Here is a 12,771-nt window from a genome sequence, read left to right on the forward strand (position 1 = left end):
CTCTACTTGCTGTGCTGTCCGGTGAAGAAACGCACTTGTATAATGCTGAGTGCTGAGTCACTGAGGTTATCGCTAGAACTGGTGAATGGGCTGTGTTTAGAAAGTGTTTATGTACTGAAAATAAATCACTGGTATTATAGTTTTGCTTTAAGGTACATGCCAGGCCTGGTCATCAAGGAATGTTCGTAACCTCATTCTTTAGAGTGCTTGTATTGTTCTTAACATCACCCCCTTTTAAATGCATGAATAATGTACTTTAAATGTGTTCAGTGTTATGTACAAATGGGAAGTGCAGGGCTATGCTATTCTATAAGGATAGCTGATAAGCACACACGAAACAAATGATGATCCTTTTACAGTGAAGAACTGAGCTGAATGTTGCTGCAAAGGAGTGGTAAGATAGAGGGCCTCTTATGAATACAGTGTATCTGTTTGTTGTGGCTATCGTGGAGAGACCAGTATGAGATGATGTCCAGCTTTGATGTAGGGATAGCCCTTTTCTGAATACTTGTCTTTATAGAATACACCTGTGATGTGCCTGCTTTGCTTGTGTAGCTTCATGTTAAGCTGCTTGTTAAGTAAACGTGGACTCAGTGGTTTTGAATAGCAATGTTTTCCCTCCTCTCATTCTTCTCATGGCTACATTATTAGTGTTAAAACTTGGACGTCAGTGTAATAACTCTTGGATCCATAGATACAGTAGGAGACTGTGAATGGCTTTAAAATATGCCAATTCGAAGGAAGTCTGCAGTGTACACCATAATGTAGAGGTAATCCTTAGCTTAGAAGCAGAACAGTTTAGTCAGAGCAGATTATAAACTTTTCATCTGCTTCAGAGAGTTTTGTGCTGCCAAAGCTACACTGCTTCTACAACATAAGCTCGTTTAGGTATGTTGTTTGACCCTTGAATAGAAATACAGCTTCCTATTAATATTAAAATTTAATAGTGTCACTGGTGCAGGTCTCTGTTTTTGAATCGAGAGCTATGGTGGGAGAAGGGCAGGGAGAACAGAACTACTCTTGCCTTGTCTGGAAACATTCAGTTTAACTGGCCAGAGCATCAGTCTCTAGACCTTGTGCAGGTCTACCGTAGCACAAAAGCATCTGCAGGAACTTGGAGGTTTTGAACTGATAGACATGAACTGATGGGGCACAGTCATACATAGGGATTTTATCATTGTGGTGGAGAATAGCCTTAAATTGTCAAGATAATGGTATAGCTTCTCTAGGTAATGTGGTGATCCATATATGTCAGTAGTTTATACCTTTCTAGAAATGTCAACAAGGCTATTAATTGTGGAAGTATTCTGTGCTATGCATGCAAATAGGATTGTCTGTTGTTCCAGTGAAACACCTTGCTGCAAGGTCAGACAAGTCAAATTGAGATGAAAATGAGCTGGCTGAGCTATGAAGAAAGCCTGAAACCATAGACAGTTGCATCTGTGCCAATGGATAGCAGAAATCTAGTTTTGTCTGAGCTGTGTCTCCTCCAGCTCGAAAGCCACATTTCAGTCTAAGGGCTAAACTCTAATCTCATAGAATCACAGAGCAACTGACGTTGGAAGGCACCTCTGGAGGTCCTGTGGTCCAACACCCCTAGTCAGGCAGGGCCACCTAGAGCTGCTTGCCCAGGAACAAGTCTGGATGGCTTTTGAATATCTCTGAGGATGGAGACTCCACAACATCTCTGGGCAACTTGTGCCAGTGCTTGGTCGCCCTCGCAGTAAAAGAGTGTTTCTTGATGTTCAGAGGGAATCTTCTGTGTTCCAGGTTGTGCCCATTGCCTCTTGTCCTGTCAGTGGGCACCACTGAGAATAGCCTAGCTCAGTCATATTTGCACCCTCCCTTCAGCTATTTGTGTAGATGGAGATCCATCCTGAGCCTTCTCTCCTCTAGCGTGAACAGCCCTCAGACATCCACACAGTACCAAAGGCACAGTCCCGCAGTCCAACATAGCAGTTTCAGGGAACCATGTGCCACAGATGAGCTCACAGAATCACAGAATGGTAGGGGTTGGAAGGGACCTCTGTGGGTCATCTAGTCCAACCCTCCTGCTGAAGCAGGGTCACCTACAGTAGGCTGCACAGGACCTTGTCCAGGCGCGTCTTGAATATCTCCAGAGAAGGAGACTCCACAACCTCCCTGGGCAGCCTGTTCCAGGGCTCCATCACCCTCAGAGTGAAGAAGTTCTTCCTCATGTCCAGACGGAACTTCCTATGCTTCAGTTTGTGCCCATTGCCCCTTGTCCTATTGCTGGGCACCACTGAAAAGAGCTTGCCCCCATCCTCCTGACACCCACCCTTCAGATATTTGTAAGTATATATTAGGTCCCCTCACAGCCTTCTCTTCTTCAGGGTGAACAAGCCCAGCTCCCTCAGCCTCTCCTCGTAGGAGAGATGCTCCAGTCCCCTCATCATCCTTGTAGCCCTCCGCTGGACTCTCTCCAGTAGCTCCTCATCTTTCTTGAACTGGGGAGCCCAGAACTGGACACAGTACCCCAGACAGGGCCTCACTAGGGCAGAGTAGAGGGGAAGGAGAACTTCCCTCGACCTGCTGGCCACACTTCTCCTAATGCACCCCAGGATGCCATTGGCCTTCTTGGCAGCCAGGGCACACTGCTGGCTCATGGTCAACCTGTCGTCCACCAGGACACCCAGGTACCTCTCTGCAGAGCTGCTCTCCAGCAGGTCCACCCCAAGCCTGTAGTAATGCCTGGGGTTGTTCCTCCCCAGGTGCAGGACCCTGCACTTGCCCTTGTTGAACCTCATCAGGTTCCTCTCTGCCCAACTTTCCAGCCTGTCCAGGTCTCGCTGAATGGCAGCACAGCCTTCTGGTGTATCTACCACTCCTCCCAGTTTGGTGTCATGAGCTGTTAAGATATGGTCAGTATTTTTTACTATTGTGTTTGCTCCCACATACAATTTATTAAATCTAAAAAGCAACGTGTCACTCTAGGCTGTCGGATCCTTTTTCAGCTTGGGGTGGTGAGAGCTCAGTGTTCCTTCAAACTTAGACTTTAATCAAATCTGCCTTCTAGTTTTATTCTAGCAGCCACTGGTTTTTATTGGAGCAGTATATAAAAGAGCTTACTAGAAGTTTAAGCTGGAGCTACTCCTTCTGTTGAACTGTAGATGCTACTGGATTGCCTAATGGGGGGTAATAAATAGAAGATTTATCAGTAAATAGTTTCGCTACAGTGTTAAGTATGTATGTCAGGGAGAAGCAGTCTTAGCTACTCAAATCATCTTTAGTTACTTCTTGCACAAGAAGGACCTGAGTGACAGTGAGTAACACAATGAATTCTTGCGAAGTAAAAAAACCTAGCAATGAAAACCCCCACCAGATAAAAGTGTTTGAGATCATTCATGAGGAGAGAAGATCTGCTCCCGAGTGAGAACATTTGGATTATCTAGCTGTTCTGCATGGCAATGGTGGTCTATAGTGTCTGCTTGTAATATATCAGTAGGTATCATATTTTGGGATAATTGTAGTAGTTTTAGACTCTAGCAATTATTCCTAACAAAAATAACTGGGAGGCAGTATATTAGCATACAATGCAAATATATTTTTGCTAATTTGGTCTAAGGTTGTGAACTTTCAATTCGCATTTCCATAGCCCGAAGTATAGTTATGTGTCTGCCCTAACCGCAGGATGAACTTCTGTACAACATTTCAGGAAATGTCTTATCAGCCTACGCAGGGCCTAGCTGATGTCTGTCAGTTGTTGCCTGCTCGTGGGTGAGGTCAAAACAGTGTCTCAGAGGAAAACTGTCCTTAAGAGGAGACAAACTTAATGCTGCAAGTCCTTCTAAAATCTGAAGTAGAAGTGGGATTTCTGCATTTCTGCCTATGAAGGCTGATTCCTTAATATTGGAAAGTTGAGAAGAGCCTGTTCTGGGCTATAGCAAATGAGAATACTTTCCAAGATGGATTTCATTTGGAGATCAGAGCTCTAGCACTGTGGTGTGAAACTCGCCGACTTCTGGCCTATGTTAGGATTCAACTTTTTTTCATTTTCAACTACTTGGGTTAGCATGCAAAATTAAATAAAAACTAGTAAATAAGATGTCTATATTTTTCTTAAATGAAGAACTGTACAGGATGCATGTTTGTTTTGGAATTGCTCTTTAAAAAAACTGTCAGTTATCATGAATAATTAACAAGATTCCCAATGTGGAGCTTGTAGAAGAGACAACCAGCTTCAGAAGTGTTAATTTTGTAATAGGAAGCTGGTTTCACTCTGAGTCAACAACGTGTCCAGTTGTGTAGCAGCACTTGTTAGCCAGTAAGAGCCAACAAAAACATGACAGTTGCTTCAAAAGAGAAAACACTAATACGTGCATTCGCCGTGATCCAGCTGGGAAGAAGTGTGGGGGAGAGGATAAAAAGGGGTTGATCAAAGTAGTCAGTGGTGTATACTGAAAAATACCTAAGGGAAGTAGTTAGATCAAAACTGCCTTAAGATCTATTTTCAAAAGGGTCCTTAAGAATAAAAAGGAAATGTTTCCTGTGTGCATTCTTAAGAACACTTAGGTCTTAGTCTGGTCTTTCTATTTGTGAGACTAGAAAACTTCAAAGATGTCCAGAGTGTCTCAAAGGCAAAAGTCGCAAGAAAAGTGCCTACCGATCTGAAAACATGCAGCAATATACTGTTCAAGTCCTGTTGGCATCAGTATAATATATCAGCTTGAATAAGACCCTTAGTTTGGGTGAGGTTACTTGTGGCATATGCCTCTGAGGAAATAGGTGCTTAATCTCACTAGGGCAGCAAAGTATCTTTGGGGTGTGGTTTTTTCTGGTAATCTTGTAGCTCTGCAACTTGGAATAAGCTTCCCAAACATGTACATCATAGCTGATGTCACTCAGTCCCAGCTTGTTTTGGCATAAACTATTGGCAAACGTGAATAGCAGCCATATTTAATTTCAGCTTTACTCAGAATAGAAACAATACTTAACAGAAAATGACAAAATCAGAAGGCTTTGTGTTTGAACTCCTGGTATTTGACTAATCATTGCTATAACGCTGGAACATGAGTAGGGACAGAATGCACTTCGGGAACTGGCAACTCTTGCAGCTCTCAAACCTAAGTAGACTTCATGAGATTTATCAGTTTACAGTGAAGTTTTTTAAGTAAAATGTAAAAAAACAAATAGTTTTGAGAGGAAAACTTGGAATTGCCATTAAGTCTTACTTTAGAAACAAACCAGAAAAAGCTCTGTTAAGTCTTGGTCAGTGCAGAATCACTTTGAAGAAATCAGCTTCTCTGATAGAAAAGCTTAAACCCAAGCTTTTAAACCAAAACCATCCTCGTTATCTGCAGTGAGAAATGAAGTCTTTGCAGTTTGTTCTTGCACTCCTAGACGGGTTCTTGGCTCAGAATAGCGACATTCTCCACTGGTTTAAACTGTGGTGCTTCATCAGCCTCTGAATAAACAAACTTTGACATAGCCAAATGTGGAAACAGGAGAGGGGAAGGAAGGCAGCAAGGTCTGTGTTGAGGAGGAACTGTCTGTCTTAGGAGGGAAAGGTAGGAGGCAAACAGTCTTTGTCCCTAGCATGTGGGTAGTTCAGAAACTGTTAATCAGGCAGTCTTGAATTACGGATTTTTATGATAGACTTGTATGTTGGAAGAAGGGTGCTGTCTGCTCGCAGCATTTCCAGCTCTTGGGTAACAGTTCTCTTACTGCCTGATGTCTGTCTATGTTGATGTGATCCTGCCAAAGTCTGAGGTTTTTTCTGCGTGGACGATAGCTTGGCTCTTGCTTCTAGCAGTGATTCCACTGTCTCTTTCTAAGTCATATCTGGTCCTTGCCTTCATTAGCAGAATTTTATTATTTTAATAAATCTGTACTCAGAAGAATGCAATGTAGCCTTTCCAAATCAATTCTGCTAAACTCCTCCTCTTGAACTTTTGAGGTAAATGTTCATAGTTGACTGATAATGAATCCTTGTGTTCATCTAGGGAATGATTGAGGCAGTCTTATGACCTGTTTTAAGAAGTCTTTGGTTTCTTCTATAGGCTTTGAGTTGGAATGTAAGTGAATAGATTATTACCGGGACTTCAAGTTGGTATGTATGGGTTTGCTTGTGTGTGTGTGGGTCTTTCAGCCTTTGTATGAAAAGGAACTTTATTGGTGATGTTTCTTGTATATGGGTCTGAAAGAAAGCAAAATGTTATGTTAGCCTTCTGAGATTTCTACTCTTTTGAATTTGATGATCTCTGTAAGATGTGGTACTCTGATGCTGTAGCTGTAGGGTCAGCTGGCCAGACTTCGGAGATGAAGACTGGTGCTGTCTCTGTGATACAGTAAGTAACCCTTTACCTGTCATCAGTGAGCTCAGCTTACCTCCTTGATTAACTGACCACATCTTGTTTTGCATTTCAGTAGTTGCATTAGCAGTCATTCAAGTCACTGGCAAGTGCTATCTAACTATTCTATTTTTAACTCGAGATCCGATAGATCTCTGAAGCTGGATAAATGGTAAGCTTATAGCACAGAGAGAGAGAGAAAACTTCAGCAAGAAACAACGGTTGAAGTAAAGCATAACTTTTTTGGATCAGCACTGTGTACCCTGGGGTGAGCCAAGGCTGTGATGAAGTTTACAGGAGCTAGTTTACTCCAGCACATGAGCAGTTTTGATGCAAGGCCTTAACATATGTTAAGATAGCAGATGTGTGTCACAAGTTCCTTGTAGTTGATGGTGATAGGGAGTGGTGAGTCAGCAGGGGGACTCTGTGTGGAAAGACCTGTGTATAAACAGATGAGAACTCCAAAAGTTTTATATAAAATATTTATATGCTTTAGGAATCTAGTGATGAGTTCATCAGACTACATGTGTTTGGGAACACTTTGTTTTTGATTTAGTGTGAGCTGTCACACTTGCAGTTTGATATGTCATAGGAGTATTCATAAAGCACTTGTTCCTGAAACTAAAACTGTCCCTGGTTTGGTTTTTTTGGTGTGGTCGTTGGTTGTTTAGTTTTTTGGGGGGGTGGGGAGAGAAAGGTGTGTGTTAGGAGAAAAGCAGGATTATACACATTCATATCATATACTAACATATGCTTAGTGGGAGTCAAGTCCTGTGAGTAGAGGTAAAAATCAAGCCAGTTTTGTTTTTTTGGTTTTTTTCTTTCTGGAAAACTTCCTCTCTTGAAGCTCAGATGTGCCCAAAAGTATGAGAACTCCATGCAAGAGCAACTGGTTTCAATTTTCACTTCAATGGCAGCTTAATCAACAGCTTAGTCCTACTCTAGGTAGCAGAAAATCTAAAAGCACTTTTTCGTAGAAGTGTATCTTGTAGAAGTAGTGCTGCACTAGCATGCTTCAAAGTTAGCTAGCAAAATACATAGAACTATTCAACTTCTGAGCAGATAAGCCTCGGGGAAGATATTAAAAGTCTTTACATTTCTTCCATGATGAAATGAAAAAGCAGGTTTTGTTCAGGACATGGAGGCAGACCTGACTCTTCTTGAAAGTATGTAGTTCTCTTTCTCTACTAAATGTAAAAGAATAACAGATTTACTCGGCACTAGTTTAAACTGGTCACCACAAAGAACTGGCTTATGCATGGAGGCACTAGCAATAGGGACTGCATTGTATTAACAGCAAAACTGCAGCTATGTGAGCTTGTCTGTTAGAGTAGACAAACAGCGTAGATATCAAACTGTCTGCACTGAGGCTGTGATTTGCAGTGCTAGCCTCAGATTTTTTCGTAGGGGTTTTCATTCATTATGAAGATCACAGAAGAAGGGAAAGAATCCTCACTTGGAATTCCAGTGCTTCCTGTGAGCAGTTTTCCATACTGTAATGTGCTACAATGCAGAGCTCTGTAGGATAGTGTATCTTTCAGGACAGCATGTCCTGTTGGAGTAGCTGACCCTGGAAACTAACAGTTTCATATAAGCAGATGTAGTGTGAAACGAATGGCAGGTTTGGTTGGCATTTACTTCATTACAGAAAGTAGGATTACTTTTCTTGATATCAAGAGAGATCTGCAGAAAACTATCAGTTCTGCTGTAGGAGGATTCTTCTAATTCCTTGGTTATGTGTTAGTGTCCAGCCAGGTGTTAGACTAGCCTTTAGTTTGCTACTGAAATCTTGCGCCTTGCGTCTGTGCTTTGTGGCAAACGTCGCACAAGTGGTGACGTTTTGCGGAGGATGGAATTTCTGTGGCAGTTGGACAAAACCATTCATTTTGAAAACCAAAACCCCACTTGTGAGTAGTCAGAGACGTTGGGGAGGCAGTGTCACAGGCTGCTCTCCTGCACCCAGCTTCGCTGCAGAGCAGCATTGGTACACGGCGTGCTCGCTGGCAGCGTCTGGCTGCAGATCGCTTGGTGGTTGCTATGTGAAAGAGGTGGGTCTTCCTTCCCACACAACTCGAAAGTCTGCATATTTGGGTCATTCTTATTCCTGACACTGAAGTTGAGCGCTTTTGAAAGTAAAATTCAACTAAATCACACTGCAGTGTTGTGAAGTCTGCCTTTTCTCTCTCTTGGTCCAGGCGAACCTAGAGCTAAGGTATGCTGTCTTTTAATTTGCTATTCTAATCTTAAAGGCAGGTAGCCCTACGTATTGTTGAGGTGTCTGTATTTGTTCTATGCCGTGCTTGCTATGTGTTGTTTTTAGGATTTACTTGCAGCTGCAATAGCATGTTGCAGAGATGATCATTTATTAGTGGTGTGACCCTTTCCTACACCACAAAAGTGCCACTGTTGTTGGGCATTAATTTAAATTAAAAGCATCCAGCACCAAACAAAGCAAGTATTTTGTGTATTGTACTGAGATGTCTTCAGGATGGACAGAGAAGCCTTGGTTACAGGCTGGGCTGATATAGTTCAAGACTTCAGGCTGGGGGCGGGGGGAGGAGGAGATAAAATAGTGGTTTGGTGCGTGTTGCTAGTCTCCCATCTATCTTGTGGGAGCTGAGGGTACAGAAAGGAATGGGACTGGTGTTTGTTACACTGAGATAAGCTTTTTGATGTTTTGGAATAGGCACGTGAACTTTCTGCTAGTAATACGCAGTGAAGGAGTTAAACTGTGCTCTTGTGCTGAGCAGGATTTCTAATAGCATGGAAAGACAATAGAAGTGTCTGCAAATAGCTTGTTGCTTTCCTTTTAAAAAAAACCAAAACATAGAGGTCTGACTGCTAAAGTAACTCATTTCTACTGTTTAAACTCTCAGTTCAGTGCTTGCAGCCTAAAGGACTCAAATATTTACAGGAAGCTGTTGGAAGCAGATTCAGTTAAACCAGAAGTGAAACTAGTTACCAGAAATTGGATATCAAACCTCTTCAGCCGGAGAAGTATTTTTTTTTTAAATAAATTATTGCACTGACCTAGATACTGAAGTCATGGTGGTTCTGTGTCAGTGTATCAGATTCTGTGTCTACAGCTGTAAGGTTAATGATTGAGTGATTGTTTACCTCTGTAAGACAAAGCTAGATAGTTTCCATCAGCAATTATAAATCTGAAGTTTTGCTATAGCAATACTCTCTTTAGAGATGAAGACAAGACTGATCTTAACTGTCATTGTCTAACAGCACAAGCACAAGCCCAGGTTTAAATGATAACTGTAACTGCTCTTGTGAAGAATAGCTCCTGACAAGGGTAAAGTAGGAAGCCTGACCCACTGAACACTGGGAACTCAGCTGGCCTCATGCCAGGCTCGCTAGAGCGCTTTGTGCCGCTGTCCCTGTGAAGCGCAGTGGAGAGCTTACAACACTGACGGTGGCACTGGCATTGCGGGCACCAGCAACAGGGATCAAAAAGATGACAGACGTTCTGTAGCTGGAGAATGAGGAGCTGAACCCAGTGCGATGTGGATTGCCATCTGTCTCTTTCTCAGCTCAGGCACCACTACTAAAGGTACGGAAGCCATGCCTGTATCACAAGCTGTGCCTCATGCAGGCTGTCAATACAATGTCTCTTCTGATATTCTCCTGGGTGTGCTCAGACTGCATTTCCAGAGCTGTGTATACACTGACGTCTGCATCATTTTGGTGTGATATTTACTAACTAATATAAATGTTTGCGTCACTGTAAAATAGTGTGGTGCTCACCTAATGCAACTTCACAAAATCAGATGATATTCTACTGAAAGATGTTAGTCTGTCTTCATCCAGTTTAATAGACTGAAATGCATATGCTTCTGAAAGCAGGTGTTTTCTTCATAATTTTATGCTTGTCTTCCTGCTTTATACATAGATCCTAAAGATTTTGTGTTAATAAGCATTTTTAAAACTAGTTTGGAGGTTCCTCCTGTAATCTTGCAGTTGTTTTTGTGTTGGGTCACTGAAGAAAGACAGGATGGGGAAGAGAAAACTTTGGGAAAAGCGATAAAGCTGAAGTTCATCTCCAAAAATGGTGGTGGAGTAGCCAGGAAGATGGAGTAACACCTTGGAACTTAATCATTGGCCAAATCTTGTGAATGAAAAACAGACTACGGCAAAATTTTGCCTGGCAGCAAACCACTTCTTGTATTTTGGGAAAACCTATCACCTAGTTGTTCAGTCATGTTGTTCAATAAACTTGTGTTTTGAAAAGAGTGCCAATCTGCCTGCATTGTTCTTGTTAAGCTTGGAAAAACAGTGTGTGTGGTTCTAAAAAACAACAAACACAACCAAAAAAAACCCCAAAAAACCCCGAAACATCCTGCATTTGCAGCCAAATTACTGCAGGAAGGTTTTAGGAGATGTATCTCATGAATAATAAAATACAAGGTGACAAAATGGTGATATTACTTAAAGCTGCTTTGTGTTTAAAAAATAAAAATAAACAGTATGCTCGTTTCAAACAAGGTGGTTTCTCCAGTGATACCTGTATTTTTAAGTAGAGTACATGAAGGTTGTCATATTGTCTATCTCTGCAAGCATTGCTTACCTACAGGTGGAGTCAGTCAAATAATGGTAGCAGAACCATCGAACCTTTTTTTTTTTTTTTGACACTGTAGAACTGTTTTGGTGCTTAAGGACATCATATAGTTACAAATGGTGTTTCTGGATCACTACCTTGAAAGAGCTGCTGGCATAAACTCTTACCCTTCACTGAGTACGAGGCTGTAGAGGTTCACAGAGCCACCTCTTGGCAATCTGAATGTGTGTGTCCATCACACAAGCTCAGTACTGTTGACTAAACATTTATATGGCACTTTTCATCTCCAGCCCCCAAGTATTGAATTAAGGTTTCTTCAAACCCGTTCATTCAGATATGAGTGAACATTCCAAAGGTTAAAAGCAACAAACATGTTTTATTTTTTCCTTAGCTTCTGGCTAGCATTGTGCTGCATATGTAACAGATGAAAAGCTTTTTTTTGTTGTTATCTACTAGTAGTGTTTAATTCCTGTGCTAGTAAGTGTTTGGCAGCTAGGAAGTCTGGAAGTATGCAGAAAAGTGAACCTTACTGTAAAGCTGGCTTTTTATTTGCCAGAAATGGAATTTGTTTCCAGTACACCTTCTGCAGTTCTGAATAGCTTTATATTATGGTAGGGCAGAGGAACCTTAAAGTCAATAAAAGACTTTGAGAGGAGGCGGGTTATCTTAAGCTTATATCTATTGCTGCTTTTATTGCTGTGCATTCTGGAGATGCAAAAAAAAAATAAAGGTTCATCTGGGTTTTGTTAGATATATTTTGATTTTTCTTCCAATTTGCTGTTAAAAAGCATTGAAACTTAAGTTTTAGGTAAATATTTAAATCACTTAATTTATCAAAACAAAACATTAGAGCATAAAGGCATCTAATTCAATATTGGGAAAAAACTGTGAATACCATTTTAATAACTGATTTCACTTTGCTGTTTAATAAGAATGAAAAGTACAGTTTTGTTTTCAGTCCTCCATCCTCCCTCTCTCAGGAGAGTGAAATACTGATGCTGTTTCTCTAAATGGGCAGTTCCTTAACTGTTTGACAGCATACAAAACGTAATCCCTGCAGAAACTGCTTAATAACAGAGCTTTCGCAGTGGCATGCCCGATTTGTACGAAACATTGCAGTAATTGCCTTCATTGGTACTGTCAGAGTGAACTTGAAATGAAAGTGACAGTAACTAGTCCAGACTTTTTTCACTTTGTTCAAGGTAAAACTATTAGTCAGTAAATGACTTACTAGTTTTATTGCTTTCAATTAGCAACCCAATTTTATGCTCTTTTAATTATCATTTAATTGGATTGCCCCTTTACACTCAGAGCCTGGCAGCCAAAGCAGCTGATTTAGTATTTGACACAACTGAGGGGCTGAAAATTACTTCCATAAATCTTTCTCCAGAGGATATGTTACTGCCAGCATAGAAACTTTTCTCTAGAAGTGGCAAATCTGCCTTAATATCTCCTCTCTAGCCTCTAAATTTGTACCCCCTAATTTGTGCCCGACTCTGAATCCACTATTTGAGTGGTTGTTATAGCTGAGGGGGCTGAAGACTCCAAACTAGAGCTTTAATGCAAGATGTAACCAGATAGGACATATGAACAGTTCTTAAATTAGATTCAAAAAGGTAATTTTGGTGTATGTGTAAGTTGCTTAGGAAAGTGTGTAAGTTGTCCCTGTAACTGTTCCAAGAGATTAATTGTCGTGTCCTTGCGTGTTCTTAGTGGAGGGGGAATTAGTGTTGTAAACTGACCTGAAGGACAAGGCAGGGAAGGGACTAGAAGGGAGAGAGGAGGAGAAAGGAAAAGAGTCAGTGGTTTAGGGACTGAAGAAGTAGCCCATTGAAATCTTGCTGGGCTGGAAGAAGAGGCCCTTACTGAGCCTTCAGCTACAGCCTTCTCCCCTCC

At 41.4% G+C, this 12,771-nt stretch overlaps 1 protein-coding gene across 4 annotated transcripts in view; it reads left to right on the forward strand.

Annotated features, from left to right (window-relative positions):
* OSBPL1A (oxysterol binding protein like 1A) overlaps positions 1-12,771 on the forward strand; it is an 84,632-nt gene that overhangs the window by 39,588 nt on the left and 32,273 nt on the right. The window lies entirely within an intron of this gene.

Source organism: Opisthocomus hoazin, chromosome 3, assembly GCF_030867145.1.
Source record: "Opisthocomus hoazin isolate bOpiHoa1 chromosome 3, bOpiHoa1.hap1, whole genome shotgun sequence".
In the NCBI taxonomy this organism is placed as follows: Eukaryota; Metazoa; Chordata; class Aves; order Opisthocomiformes; family Opisthocomidae; genus Opisthocomus; species Opisthocomus hoazin.